Source organism: Bos mutus, chromosome 9, assembly GCF_027580195.1.
Source record: "Bos mutus isolate GX-2022 chromosome 9, NWIPB_WYAK_1.1, whole genome shotgun sequence".
NCBI classification, from domain to species: domain Eukaryota; kingdom Metazoa; phylum Chordata; class Mammalia; order Artiodactyla; family Bovidae; genus Bos; species Bos mutus.
Window position 1 is genome coordinate 60746663 of NC_091625.1, and position 13868 is coordinate 60760530.

At 45.1% G+C, this 13868-nt stretch overlaps 1 protein-coding gene across 5 annotated transcripts in view; it reads right to left on the reverse strand.

The window, feature by feature from the left end:
• ANKRD6 (ankyrin repeat domain 6) overlaps nt 1-13868 on the reverse strand; it is a 182362-nt gene that overhangs the window by 47206 nt on the left and 121288 nt on the right. The window lies entirely within an intron of this gene.

Sequence of the window (13868 nt, forward strand, 5' to 3'; positions counted from 1 at the left end):
TTTAGCATAGTCAGTGAAGCAGAAACAGATGTTTTTTTGTGGAATTCTCTTTTTTTATGATCCAATGGATGTTGGCCATTTGGTTTCTGTTTTCTCTGCCTTTTCTAAATTCAGATTGTACATCTGGAAGTTCACAGTTCACGTACTGTTGAAGACTGGCTTGTGGGATTTTGAGCATTACTTTTGCTAGCATGTGCTGTGCTGTGCTTAGTTGCTAAGTAATGTCTGACTCTTTGTGACCCCATGAACTGTAGCCTGCCAGGCTCCTCTGTCTATGGGGATTCTCCAGGCAAGAATACTGCAGTGGGTTGCCATGCCCTCCTCTAGGGGATCTTCCCACCCGAGGGATCAAACCAAGGTCTCCTGCATTGCAGGCAGATTCTTTACCATCTGAGCCACTATAGAAGGCCAAGAATATTGGAGTGGTTAGCCTATCCCTTCTCCACAGGATCTTCCCAATCCAGGAATCGAACTGGCATCTCCTGCATCACAGGTGGATTCTTTACCAGTTGAGCTACAAGGGAAGCCCTGCAAGCATGTGAAATGAGTGCAATTGTGTGGTAGTTTGAACATTCTTTGGCACTGCCCTTCTTTGGGATTCGAATGAAAACTGACCTTTTCCAGTCCTGTGGCCAAAGCTGAGTTTTCCAAATTTGTTGGCATATTGAGTGCAGCACTTTAACAACATCATCTTTTAGAATTTGAAACAGCTCAACCGGAATTCCATCACCTCCACTAGTTTTGTTTATAGTGATGCTTCCTAAGGCCCACTTGACTTCACACTCGAGGATGTGAGGCTCTAGGTAAGTGATCACACCATCGTGGTTATCCAGGTCATTAAGATCTTTTTTGTATAATTCTTCTGTGTATTCTTGCCACCTCTTCTTAATATCTTCTGCTTCTGTTAGGTCCATACTGTTTCTGCCCTTTATTGTGCCCATCTTTTCATGAAATGTTCCCTTGGTATCTCTAATTTTCTTGAGGAAATCTCTAGTCTTTCCTATTCTATTATTTTCCTCTATTTCTTTGCATTGTTCACTTGAAAAGGCTTTCTTATGTCTCCTTGCTATTCTCTGCAACTCTGCATTTAGATAGGTATATCTTTCCTTTTCTCATTTGCCTTTCACTTCACTTATTTCACTTAACATAACATTTTCAAGGTTCATTCATGTCGTAACATGTATCAGAATTCCATTCCTTTTAAACGTTGAATAATATTCCACAGCAAAAAAGTCGGTAAGCCAGGAAGAGGACCCTCAGGAGGAACCAAACCTGCCAGCACCTTTATCTTGGACTTTCCAGCTGTAAGAACTGTGAAAAATAAATTTTTGGTGTTTAAGCCACTCAGTCTATCGTATCATGTTATAGCTGACTAAGACACCTATTGAAATGGTAGGATTACGTTGACTGATGTAGAATCAGCTTTGTGTACTTGGAATAAATTTCACTTCTTCATGCTGCATAATTCTTTATACATTGCTCTATTTGTTGGAAACACCAGCTGAAAGAAGACCAGGCACAGTTGCCTCCTCCTCACCCATCTTGGTTTATATCCTTGGTTTATAACAACTTAAACATGCAACAGCCAACTTTCACTGGAAACAAACCAAGAGGCCTGCTGAGCAGGAATTTTCAGTCTCTAGACAAGTTACTGGCTTCATCTATTTTCTGAAACTGAAGTCATTACAGCTTAAAGAGTAAGAAGAGAAAGAAGAACTCTAATAGAGGATCCACCAACAGACCGTCTGCACTGGCATCTGAGCAGACGCCCAAGTGGGCAACTCAGCAGCTTCGAAAGCCCCTTTGCTCTCCGGCTTCCTCATTTTGCAACAACCCCAGAGCATGGATTAGGTGATGACACTTCGGAAGTCATATGACAGGCTGATTCCTGGTCTGAAAACCAGTGATCCTCCAAAGCATTTTGTTCAGGAAAGATACGGGGAGGATTTACAAATGCTGACACCTGACTGTGCCATGACACTGCAATCTCTCTTCTAGGTGATGAGCATCTATCAAAGACATGGCTTTAGGAGTATTACCAGCACATTAATCTAGACTGTAAAACAGTCTGCTGTTCAGCTCGAGGCTTCCATTCTCAGTGCAGACAGACCCAGGGCTGGGGGATGCAGATGACCAGCTGTATGAACACCCCAGTGTGGAGTGGGTCTCTGGGCCACCGCACCCACCAAGCTGGCCCAGAGCTGGGAAAGTGGCCCAACCTTTACCGGCGCTGAACACACTGCAGACACAGCAAGAAGGCAGCAGAACAACACCACTCCCGAAACTTCCCCAGAGGCTGAGAGAGCGGCCAAGAGAATCAGGGCCCCCCTGAGCTCCCTTCCAAAGCTGCCTCAACTGCCTCTCCTGAGACGCCTGAGTCAGTGCTGCAGATCTATCCCTGAGTTTCGAGGCTTACTCCTCTCAATTACAGTTCGTCTCCTCTCAGGCCCAGGCAGGGACTTCAGTGTGACCCACGACACCCATTCTTACCTTGTCCTCTCCTTCCTCCGAAGAGTATCTCCGGGGAACACCCCGTACCTTTGCTAGAAACACGAGTCCCCAGGCTGCCTGCCTAATTAACACCTGCACCATCAGAAGTTAACACTCACCCAGACTTTCCTGGTCCTGACCCAGTCACTTGCCAGGCGTGTCTCCCAGGCAAGCCATACCATTCACAGCACGCACTTGCCTCCCTACACACTGTACCTCCGGCAGGTAAACTTGTTTCTAGCCTATAGTACAGCGTTGAGAATACCACTATTTTGTGGAGTTCCACAAAGAGCGTGGTGGATCCCAGGCATCTACCACTGACTCGCCCACAGCTCAGTACAGAGCGTTGCCCCACCACTCATGAGGGGCTCCCCTCCTGAGCCTGGGGAGGAAAGCCTGGAGCAGTGAGCGACTCGTTTACCTGGGGCTCTGAAACAAACCCAGCCACACCCCATTCCAATTCAATCAGAAACCAGGCATCGGTATTTTTTAAAGGTCTCCAGGTGATCACACATGTGGTCAATACTGGGAACTGTTGACCTACCTATGAGAACTCCTGTGCCTCTGGGGACCCCAGTGAAGAAACAGTAATTACGATCAAAATAACTACCATCCCCTGAGCTTGTCTGACATCCCTGTTACACTGTACAAGCACTCTGCATGGATTATCTTGATGGATCTGCACAACAAATCCCCGAGGCAGGGGTTAGGCTGATGCTACAGACAAGAAACCAAGGTTCAAGGAGGCTACTAATTACTTGGCCAGGGTCACAGAGATGGTGAATGTGATTCACTGCCTCTACTCTTCGTAAAAAAAAATTGGGAGATTCTTAAACAGTTGACAGAATCACAGAGACAGAGTGTGGAGCTGTGGTTGCAAGCGACCAGGGTAAGGGGTAATGGGGAGGAAGTGTTTAACAGGTACCAAGCTTCCATCTGGGAAGACGAATTTTGGAAACAGACGGGGCTGATGGCTGCACAAAAATGTGAACCACTTAATTCCACTGAATGGAATACTTACACATAGTTAAAGTAGTAAATATTGTGTTATGCATATTTTGCTATAATTTTCAGAGAAGGCAATGGCACCCCACTCCAGTACTCCTGCCTGGAAAATCCCATGGATGGAGGAGCCTGGTAGGCTGCAGTCCATGGAATCGCTGAGGGTAGGACACAACTGAGTGACTTCACTTTCACTTTTCACTTTCATGCACTGGAGAAGGAAATGGCAACCCACTCCAGTGTTCTTGCCTGGAAAATCCCAGGGACGGGGGAGCCTGGTGGGCTGCCGTCTATGGGGTCACACAGAGTCAGACACGACTGAAGTGACTTAGCAAGCAGCAGCAGCAGCTATAATTTTTGAAATGAAAATATTTTAAAATTAAAATATAAAATGAATAAAAAAGAGAGAGATGACTAGAAGTCCTGTCTCAGGCACAGCGCTATCCCAGGTCATCTCCTGGTTATCTTCCTTGTCTTTGAGCTATTTCACAACTTTGTAAGTCTTAGAATCCTGAGGGTGATGCCAATAAGTCATGTCTAGCAGATTCAGTGTATCCCAGCCAATTTTATATCTAATAAGCAAATTTATTTCCGCTTTCCTGAGACCTTCATATTTATAATTCTTTGCATTCTCTTTTGAACCAGTTGCAACATCTTACTGGTTCTCTCACTAATGGATTAGTTAAATAAAATCTGAACATGTGTTCATTTTGTAACAGTTGCTCAGAATTACTACCACATGTCAAGTTTCCTTGATTTCTAACAATAAAGAACAAAGGCCTGAGCTTTCCCAGTTGAGATGTTCCTCCCACAGCGCGATGCTTCTAGCTATTGTAGAACAAAAAGCATTTTCTGTTTGACCTGACATGTAAGTGTACACCCATAGGGCCTCCATAGAGTGTGTGGATCCAAGAGAAGGACTGGGCTACATCAGCCCTGCGCAGGCTCAGCCTCACTAGGGAGGTGAGAACACACTGGCTCCTGGGTGTGAGACACAGAGTCTCAGGCCGCCTGGGGAGGGAACCCTGGGATGCCGGCTGTGAGAGGAGGGTGAGGAAGGGGAGGAGACTGTGGAGACCCCCATTGGTCTCCCATCAGCCACCCCTCACTTTTCTCCCTGACTCCCAGGAGGTTGTCGTTAGACACAACCCAGAGCAGGTGGAAAGGAGAAAATTCTTTAAACCCCAAGCCAAAGGGGAGAGGTTCAAAAGCCAAATAGAGCCACTGCAGAAAGCTCCTGGTGAGGATGTGATAGAGGCAGGATAAATCCAGAAGGGCCCGAAGGAGAGGGCGGAGGGAGGGGCTGGTATAGTACTGGTCACAGCACACTTAAAGGCCAGAGCTTGCTGTGCGCTGAGAGAGTGGACACCAGCACAAGCTCCATACAGAGCAATTCTGCTCCGGCTGTGAAAACGACTAGGGCACACATGCCCTTGCCTCATTGGTGCCGCTTAGAGAAAGCCGTCCCACAGACAGAACCATGCTGTTCAAGAAGACCTCAGGACAAGGTCAGCCGCTGCAGAGTAATTTCCAAGAACAGACAATTAACATAATTTAAATGCCCGTGGACGGGGGATAGGTGAAGCCAATTACAGTTCACTGAAGAAAGCAAAGGGAGGGACTTCCCTGGTGGTCCAGTGGCTTAGACTCTGGGCTCCCAATGCAGAGTGCCCAGGTTTGATCCCTGGTCAGGGAACCAGATCCCGCATGCCACAACTAAAAGAACCTGCACGCTGCAATGAAGATCAAAGCTACTGCGTGCCACCACGAAGACCCAGCACAGCCAAATAATAAACTAATATTAAAAAAAAAAAAAGAAAAAGGGAAGGAGGATATATATATAGTATCCTGCCATTTGTCTAGAAACAATTCATGGAGATACACATAGAGATACATCCATCTACACATATCTACATACATCCATCTACACATGAAATATCTCAGGGAAAAAAAATGTAAGAAAAATAACACGGGTTGCCTTCCGAACCGGAGACACTGAGAGGTTCGGAGACAGTGTAGGAGAAAGACTTATCAACATTTCACACCTTCTGATTTAGAGCCATGTGGATGCATTTGTTGTGGGTTGTGTCTAACGACAACTTCCCGGGAGTCAGGGAGAAAAGTGAAGGGTGGCTGACGGGAGACCAGTGGGGGTCTCCACAGTCTCCTCCCCTTCCTCACCCTCCGCTCACAGCCGGCATCCAGGGTTCCCTCCCCAGGCAGCCTGAGACTCTGTGTCTCACATGGATGTTCAAAATATTTAATTTTTTAGGGAATTCCCTGGAAGTTCAGTAGCTAAGACTTCAATCTTCTACAGCAGGGGGTCAGAGTTCAATCCCTGGTCAGGGAACTAAGACCCCACATGCTGTGCAGCTCAGCCAAAAAATTAAAAAAAATTTTTTTCTCTATCTTTTAAAACAGGCATTTGGAGTCTTCTGGAAGAAGCCTATGACAGACAACACATTCTCTCAAGTGGACCCTTTCACCTAACCAAGGACCTTGTAAGCATCTGCTTCTCCCATTGCCTGCCTCTTGGGGACTGGCGGCTTTTAGGAAAGGACCACAGACCAACAGGCCCTCATTCCAGTAAGTCCAATATTAAACACACTCCCACAGATTCAAAACCAAAGCAAATGAACAAACAACACAAAAGATCCTTGGTTTTCACTGTTCCGGCTGCATTTCTTAAGGCTGTGAACATATATCATCCATCAGCTCGAGCCTTTTCTTGGGACAGGCTGTCAGAAAGTATTTACCAGCCCTGCACAACTTAATTTCTGCAGACATGATCAAGTGTCATGCTTGGAAAAGTTACTAAACTCAAACCCTTTGCAGCTCTCTTTTTAAAAGTTTAAAGTTTATATTTATTGGAGCGTAGTTGTTCACTAGTAATGGGAGCCCTGATGTGAAACCTCCACAGAAGCCACAAACCTATGAATGTGCCGAGGCCCAGAACAGGCTGCCCAAAGTATGCCTCAATGCACATTGATTATTTTGAATTAAAGCTACTTGAGAAACGGCCGGTGGGGAAAAATACTGTTAAAAGACACGCTGACCCCTGCTCTTTCCCTCTGCAAGCAGGAAATAAATCTACATGAAGGAATCCTCCCTATAAACTGGGAGGACAAAAAGCATCCTTACCAACAGAGCAAGAGAATTCTAGGCTAAGGATGCTTTAGTATAAGCAAGTTTTTTCATGAGTCTGCTACCCCAAACACAAGCCCCTTTGTTTTGTTAAACTTTCACAGATAATTGTTTCTTTGTCTAAAAATGACACATAAACAAACTGCTTTGGTCACTTTGGGGCAGGTGGGTAGGGGTGTCCCATTTCTATGACACCTCTGCATGTGTGAATTAAGTTATTTTTTTTTTCTCCTGTTACTCTGTCTTGTGTCAATTTAATTATTAGACCAAACCAAAAAATTTAGGGGGGAGGGTATGGGGAAATTTCCCCCTCTCAAACAAATGATATTAAACCCTTTTAAGTTTATTTCCTTACATAATAATGATTATATTTACAACAACTATTAAAAAAAATCAAGGCATAATTAACATTCAATAAAATTCATCCTTTTTAGGTATTCAGTTTGATGTGTTTAGATCAATGTATAGAATCATACAAAATCACTCGTGCAAGCAATTTAGAGAATTTCATTTCCTTCCCAAAATTCCCACTCGCTTTTTTTTTTTCCCCGGTCATCTCTTTCCACCATCCCTGGTCCCTAGCAATCACTCATCTATTTTCTGTTCCTACAGTTTTGATTCTTCAGGGAGAAATAGCAATAACCTCACATATGCAGATGACACCACCCTTATGACAGAAAGTGAAGAGGAACTAAAGAGCCCCTTGATAAAAGTGAAAGAGAAGAGTGAAAAAACTAGCTTAAAACTCAACATTCAAAAAAATGAAGATCATGGCATCTAGTTCCATCACTTCATGGCGAATAGATGGGGAAACAATGGAAATGGTGACAGACTTTTATTTTCTTGGGCTCCAAAATCACCGCAGATGGTGATTGTAGCCATGAAATTAAAAGACGCTTGCTCCTTGGAAGAAAAGCTATGACCAACTTAGACAGCAGATTTAAAAGCAGAGACATTTAAAAAAAATAAAAATAAAAGCAGAGACATTACTTTACTGACAAAGATCCATCTACTCAAAGCTATGGTTTTTCCAGAAGTCATGTATGGATGTGAGAGCTGGATCATAAAGAAAGGTGAGCATCAAAGAATTGATGCCTTATAACTGTGGTGTTGGAGAATACTCTTGAGAGTCCCTTGGACAGCAAGGAGATCAAACCAGTCAATCCTTAAGGAAATCAGCCCTGATTATTCATTGGAAGGACTGATGCTGAACCCGAAGCTCCAATACTTTGTTCACCTGATGCGAAGAGCCAACTCATTAGAAAAGACCCTGATGCTGGGAAAGATTGAAGGCAAGAGGAGAAGGGGATAACAGAGGATGAGATAGTTGGATGGCATCACAGACTCCATAGACATGAGTTTGAACAAGCTCTGGGAGTTGGTGATGGACAGGGAAGCCTGGTATGCTACAGTCCATGGGGTCACAAGAGTTGGACACAACTAAGCGACTGAACTGAACTGAAAAAGTCAATGGTTACATAGCATGTTAGATAAAGATGGTAAAGTCAATGGTTAGATAGCATGTTAGACAGAATTAGATAAACAGCATCACTGACTCAATAGACACGAGTTTGAACAAACTCTGCGAGATAGTGAAGGACGGGGAGCCTGGCATGTTGCACTCCAGGGGGTCACAAAGAGTTGGATATGACTTAGCGACTGAACAACAACAGGAAAGCTATACAAAGGGAATCACATTGCATGCGGCCTTTTGTGTCTGGCTTCAAATGCATATGGCTTTGAGAGTCATTCATGCTCTTTCCTCTGCTGTCCTTCCTGTTGTTGAATAGCATTCCCCAATATGTTCATCAATTCAGCAGGTTGGATGGGGGGATGTTTACTTTAAGGAATTGGCTCTTGCCAATTGTAGAGACCTGGCAAGTCATCACTGCACGCAGACAGGCAAGACAGAAGCAGAGTTCTCTCTTCATTCAATGCTGGACACTGCACTCCACAGCTGTCATCTCATTTAATCCTCATAGCAACCCCACAAGGTGGGGGTTAGCCTCATTTTTCACATGAGGACATTGATCAGCCTGTGTCCTCTGCTCAAGACTCTCTGCCTGGTGCTCAGACCCTGACTCTCAGACCATAAGATGCTGGCTGTTGCATCATCAGGACCACCTCATAACAATGACCACATTCAACTCGTGCCACATGCCAAGTGCCGTTCTAAGTCCCTTGCATATATTAATTCAGTTACTGTTGAAACAACCACATGAGGTAGCCGGTATTACTTTATCCTCATTTTAATGGTGACGATATGAATCAGAAAGGGATCAAGATTACAGAGCTAGTAAGTATGCTCACATTTGATCCCAGGTGAGTCTGGCTCCTAAGTCTGTGCTCACACCCTCTGCACTACATTTCCTTGGCCAGGAATTTCTGAAGCTGCTTAAAAACCCTGGCAATGGCATAAGTGTGGTACTGGGGATGGGGAAAGAGAAGTCCCAATGGCAAAAGTCCCTGCCACACGATGGCCTCTTTCCCTGTGTGCCCTGATGGGGAGAAGCAGCTGGGAGGGGTCCCTGGGCTGGTGCTGAAGGAACAGCTCAGGTGCTGTCCTAAGTATGGGCCTCAGAGCCGGACGGGTTGGTTCCTGCCCAGGCTGGTTGATTTCTCTGCTCAGTTGAGTCCGACCCTTTGCAACCCCATGGACTATAGCCCGCCAGGTTCCTCTGTCCATGGAATTCTCCAGGCAAGAATACTGGAGTGGGTTGCCATGCCCTCCTCCAGGGGATCTTCCCAATCTGGGATTGAACACTGGGCTCCTGCACTGCAGGCAGATTTTTTATGTCTGAGCCACCAGGGAAGTAATTTAATTGCTAGAGTATCTTCCTGCTCAATACCCCTCTTTCCTTATAAGTATCACACAGATAAGGGCACAGGCTTTCTGAGCTGTGAGGATTTCAATGAGGTGCTAAATATACAGCACTGGTCCAGTGCAGGCACAGGCACTCAACACATATTTCTAAACTTGATTTCATGTTTCACAAATTACTAAAGTGATATATGCTTGTTTTAATAAGCAGAATAATACAATGGAAACATCTTTAGAAGCGAAGCTAATCCTCTTGTCTGCCAGGGAACCAGTATTAAGAGTCTTGTGTTCCCCCACAGTTTTCCTCCATGCTCACACAAACACAAACATGTTTCCAGGGAGCAGTGGATTTGTGTTTTAACCAAAATGTATCGGACTATACCTATCACTTACTACTTTGATACTTGCCTTTTTCATTTATCAATGGCTGTAACGGTCAATATAAATGCAACTCTTTCCTAAGTTCTTTGTGCATAAACTTATATGCAAATGTAACATTTTATATGAATTAGATACACATGGTATTATGAAGTTTGCGGAGGGTCTCTAGTTTGCTTCCCTTGCTCCCTCACTTTCTTCCTTTTCCTCCATATTGTGCCCCTCCATGTTGCCACCTGCTGTTTTCTGCCCATCCACTCTGCAGTGAACCCCAGGGAGGTGGGGCCGGGAGGGACAGCACCACAACTAGAGAGCAGCCAGACTCACCGCAGCTAGAAAAAGCCCAAGCGAAGCGGTGAAGACTCAGCACAGCCAAAAATAAATAAGAATTTAAAAACCCTAGAACACGGTGATGGTTGCACAACTCTGCAAATACATTAAAAATTATTGAATCTCACACTTATAATGGGTAAATTTTTTGGCATGCAAGTTATACTTCCATAAAGATGTTTTTTAAAGAGCAAAAGAAGTCTGTTCAGAAAAGAGAATTTGCAGGGACTTCCCTGGTGGTTCAGTGGCTAAGCCTCTGAGCTCCCGGTTACGGGTCTGGGTTCCATCCCTGGTCAGGGAACGTGATCCCATGTGCCACAACTAAAGATCCCATGTGCCACAACTAAGACCTGGCACAGCCAAATAAACAAAAAAAACTTTTTAATTTTTAAAAAAGAAGTTGCAGACTATGTGTTAACAGCTTTAATAAGTTACTATTACAATAATTCTGAAAAGCTGGTATTTTTATACCCATTTTACAGATAAGAAAATTGAGGCTCGAAGAAGGTAAGCAACTTGCAGAATTAGCAAACATAGCAAAGTTAAAATGTGTGCACATGTGCCCTAACTACAGAGTTCTTGCACTTTCTCCCATGTGTGACTGCCTGGGGCCTGAAGAGCTGTGGGGTGACCATGCTGGGGCCTGAGCGAAGGTTCACCCTGGATTCCACACAATCTTGTCACCACCTAGGTCAGAGTGCTGCTAGGCCAATGGGAGACCTTTCAGTAGCCAAAGATTTTCTCTCTCTAGACCAGCGTTGTGATTGTGACTTATCATAAGAAGTATATATTTGCTCTTAGTCTCCACTCTTGGCTTATAGCTCCTTACAGCTCCTTGCAATTTCCTGAGTAATGAGAGCAATGGGAGCATCTCTTGTCCTTATAGTTGGTCTTCTGTCAGTTCCTGAAATAGCTCCAGGGCCATAAATGTGAAATGAGTGTTCTATTCATAATAAATCCCTCTGAACCACACCTGAATTTATGTTAACACGATAACTTATGAAAAGTTCTGGGCTTCCCAGGTGGGGCAGTGGTGAAGAATCGGCCTGCCAATGCAGGAGACGTAAGAGACGCAGCTTTGATCCCTGAGTTGGGAAGATCCTCTGGAGTAGGAAATGGCAACCCACTCCAGTATTTTGCCTGGAAAATCCTAGGGACAGAAGAGCCTGGTGACTACAGTCCACAGGGTCACCAAGAGTCAGACACAACTGAGCACTGAGTGATGGAAAGCCCTAAGGATGGGTTGCCAGAGGAACCAACAGTGATTGGAGGTTGGAACTTTCAGTTGCACTTTCCTGACCTTCAGAGATCAAACTGCCAACATCTATTGGATCACTGAAAAAGCAAAAGACTTCCAGAGAAACATCTACTTCTGCTTTATTGACTACACCAAAGCATTTGACTGTGTGGATCACAACAAACTGCGGAAAATTCTTCAAGAGATGGGAATACCAGATCACCTTACCTGCCTCCTGAGAAATCCTTATGCTGGTCAAGAAGCAACAGTTAGAACTGGACATGAACAACAGACTGGTTCAAAATTGGGAAAGAAGTATCTCAAGGCTGTATATTGTCACCCTGCTTATTTAACTTATAAGTACATGACGAGAGTACATCATGAGAACTGCTGGGCTGGATGAAGTACAAGTTGGAATTAAGATTTCCGGGAGAAATATCAATAACCTCAGATACGCAGATGATACCACGCTTATGGCAGAAAGCAAAGAACTAAAGAGCCTCTTGATGAAAGTGAAAGAGTAGAGTGAAAAAGCTGGCTTAAAACTTAGCATTCAGAAAACTAAGATCATGGCATCTGGTCCCATCACTTCATGGCAAACAGATGGGGAAACAATGGAAACAGTGACAGACTTTATTTTCTTGGGCTCCAAAATCACTGCAGATGGTGACTGCAGCCATGAAATTAAAAGACGCTTGCTCCTTGGAAGAAATGCTATGACCAACCTAGACAGCATATTAAAAAGGAGAGACATTACTTTGCCAAAAAAGGTCCGTCTAGTCAAAGCTATGTTTTTCCAGTATGTATGTGAGAGCTGGACTGTAAAGAAAGCTGGGCACTGAAGAACTGATGATTTTTAACTGTGGTGTTGGAGAAGACTCTTGAGAGTCCCTTGGACTGCAAGGAGATCCAACCAGTCCATCCTAAAGGAAATTGGAAGGACTGATGCTGAAGCTGAAACTCCAATACTTTGGCCACCTGATGCAAAGAACTGACTCATTGGAAAAGACCCTGATGCTGGGAAAGATTGAAGGCAGGAGGAAAAGGGGACAACAGAGGATAAGATGGTTGGACAGCATCACCGACTCGATGGACATGAATTTGAATAAGCTCCGGGAGTTGGTGATGGACAGGGAAGCCTGGCGTGCTGCAGTCCATGGGGTCGCAAAGAGTCAGACATGACTGAGTGACTGAACTGACCTCGAGGAAGGCGAAGAGGCTGGCAGTGGTCAATCACCAATGCCAATGATTTAGTCAACAACATCTATGTAATGAAGCCTCCATAAAACCTAAAGGACAGAGTTCAGGGAACTCCTGGGTTGGTGGACACACAGAGGTGCTGAAAGGATGGTGCGCTTAAAGGGGGAGGAAGCCCAGCACCCTCTCCCCACACCTTGCCCTCTGCATCTCTTTCATCTGGTTGTTCCTGGGTTGTATCTTTTTATAAAAATCTGGTAATCTAGTAAGTAAAATGTTTTCCTGATTTCTGTGAGCTGCTTAAGTAAATTAATTCAACCCAAGGAGGGTCATGGAAGCCTCTGATTTCTAGCCAGTCAGTCAGAAGCACAGAAGACAACCTGGCCTTGCAGCTGGTGTCAGGGGCTGGCGTGAGGGGTGGGGTGTTTTGTGGGACTGAGTCCTCAGCCCGTGAGATCTGATGCTCTCTTCAGAGAGACACCATCAGAACTGAGTTAACTGAGTTAACTGCCTGGTGGTGCTGGAAAAAGCACACGTCAGAAGCATGAAATACGGAGACTGCACAGGAGTAACTGAAAATGTGAGCTGGCTAATCTTTGCCACAGGAGGTCAGAGGTTAACAGACATTACTGTTTGAAAGACGAAACTCCACCTCTCTCCAGAGCTCCCTCTGGGTGATGGTCTGGAGCCAGGGGAGGGGAGGGTGGGTGGCGGGAGGGTTGCTTTGGAGCCATTACGGGGTCCAAGTTGTGGTTCTACCAATCAGCAGGTGGGGGCCCCTGGGCCTTGAAGTTACTACAATCTTTCTATGCCTCAGTTTCCTCATCTCTAAAGTGGGGGTGCAAAGAGAATCTCTTCTAAGAGGTCCTATACAGTGGTCGGAGCAATACTAAGTTTTGCCATCAGTATTATGTCATCCATGGATTTGCACCTGTCACCTTACTAGGCAGAATTGGCCTGACCTCAGTCAGAGAAGGCAATGGCAGCCCACTCCAGTACTCTTGCCTGGAAAATCCCATGGACAGAGGAGCCTGGTAGGCTGCAGTCCATGGGGTCACTAAGAGTCAGACACGACTGAGTGACTTCACTTTCACTTTTCACTTTCATGCATTGGAGAAGGAAATGGCAACCCACTCCAGTGTTCTTGCCTGGAGAATCCCAGGGATAGGGGAGCCTGGTGGGCTGCCATCTATGGGGTTGCACAGAGTCAGACACGACTGAAGCGACTTAGCAGCAGCAGCAGTTTTGCTACAAAGCTGCCCCTGGTCC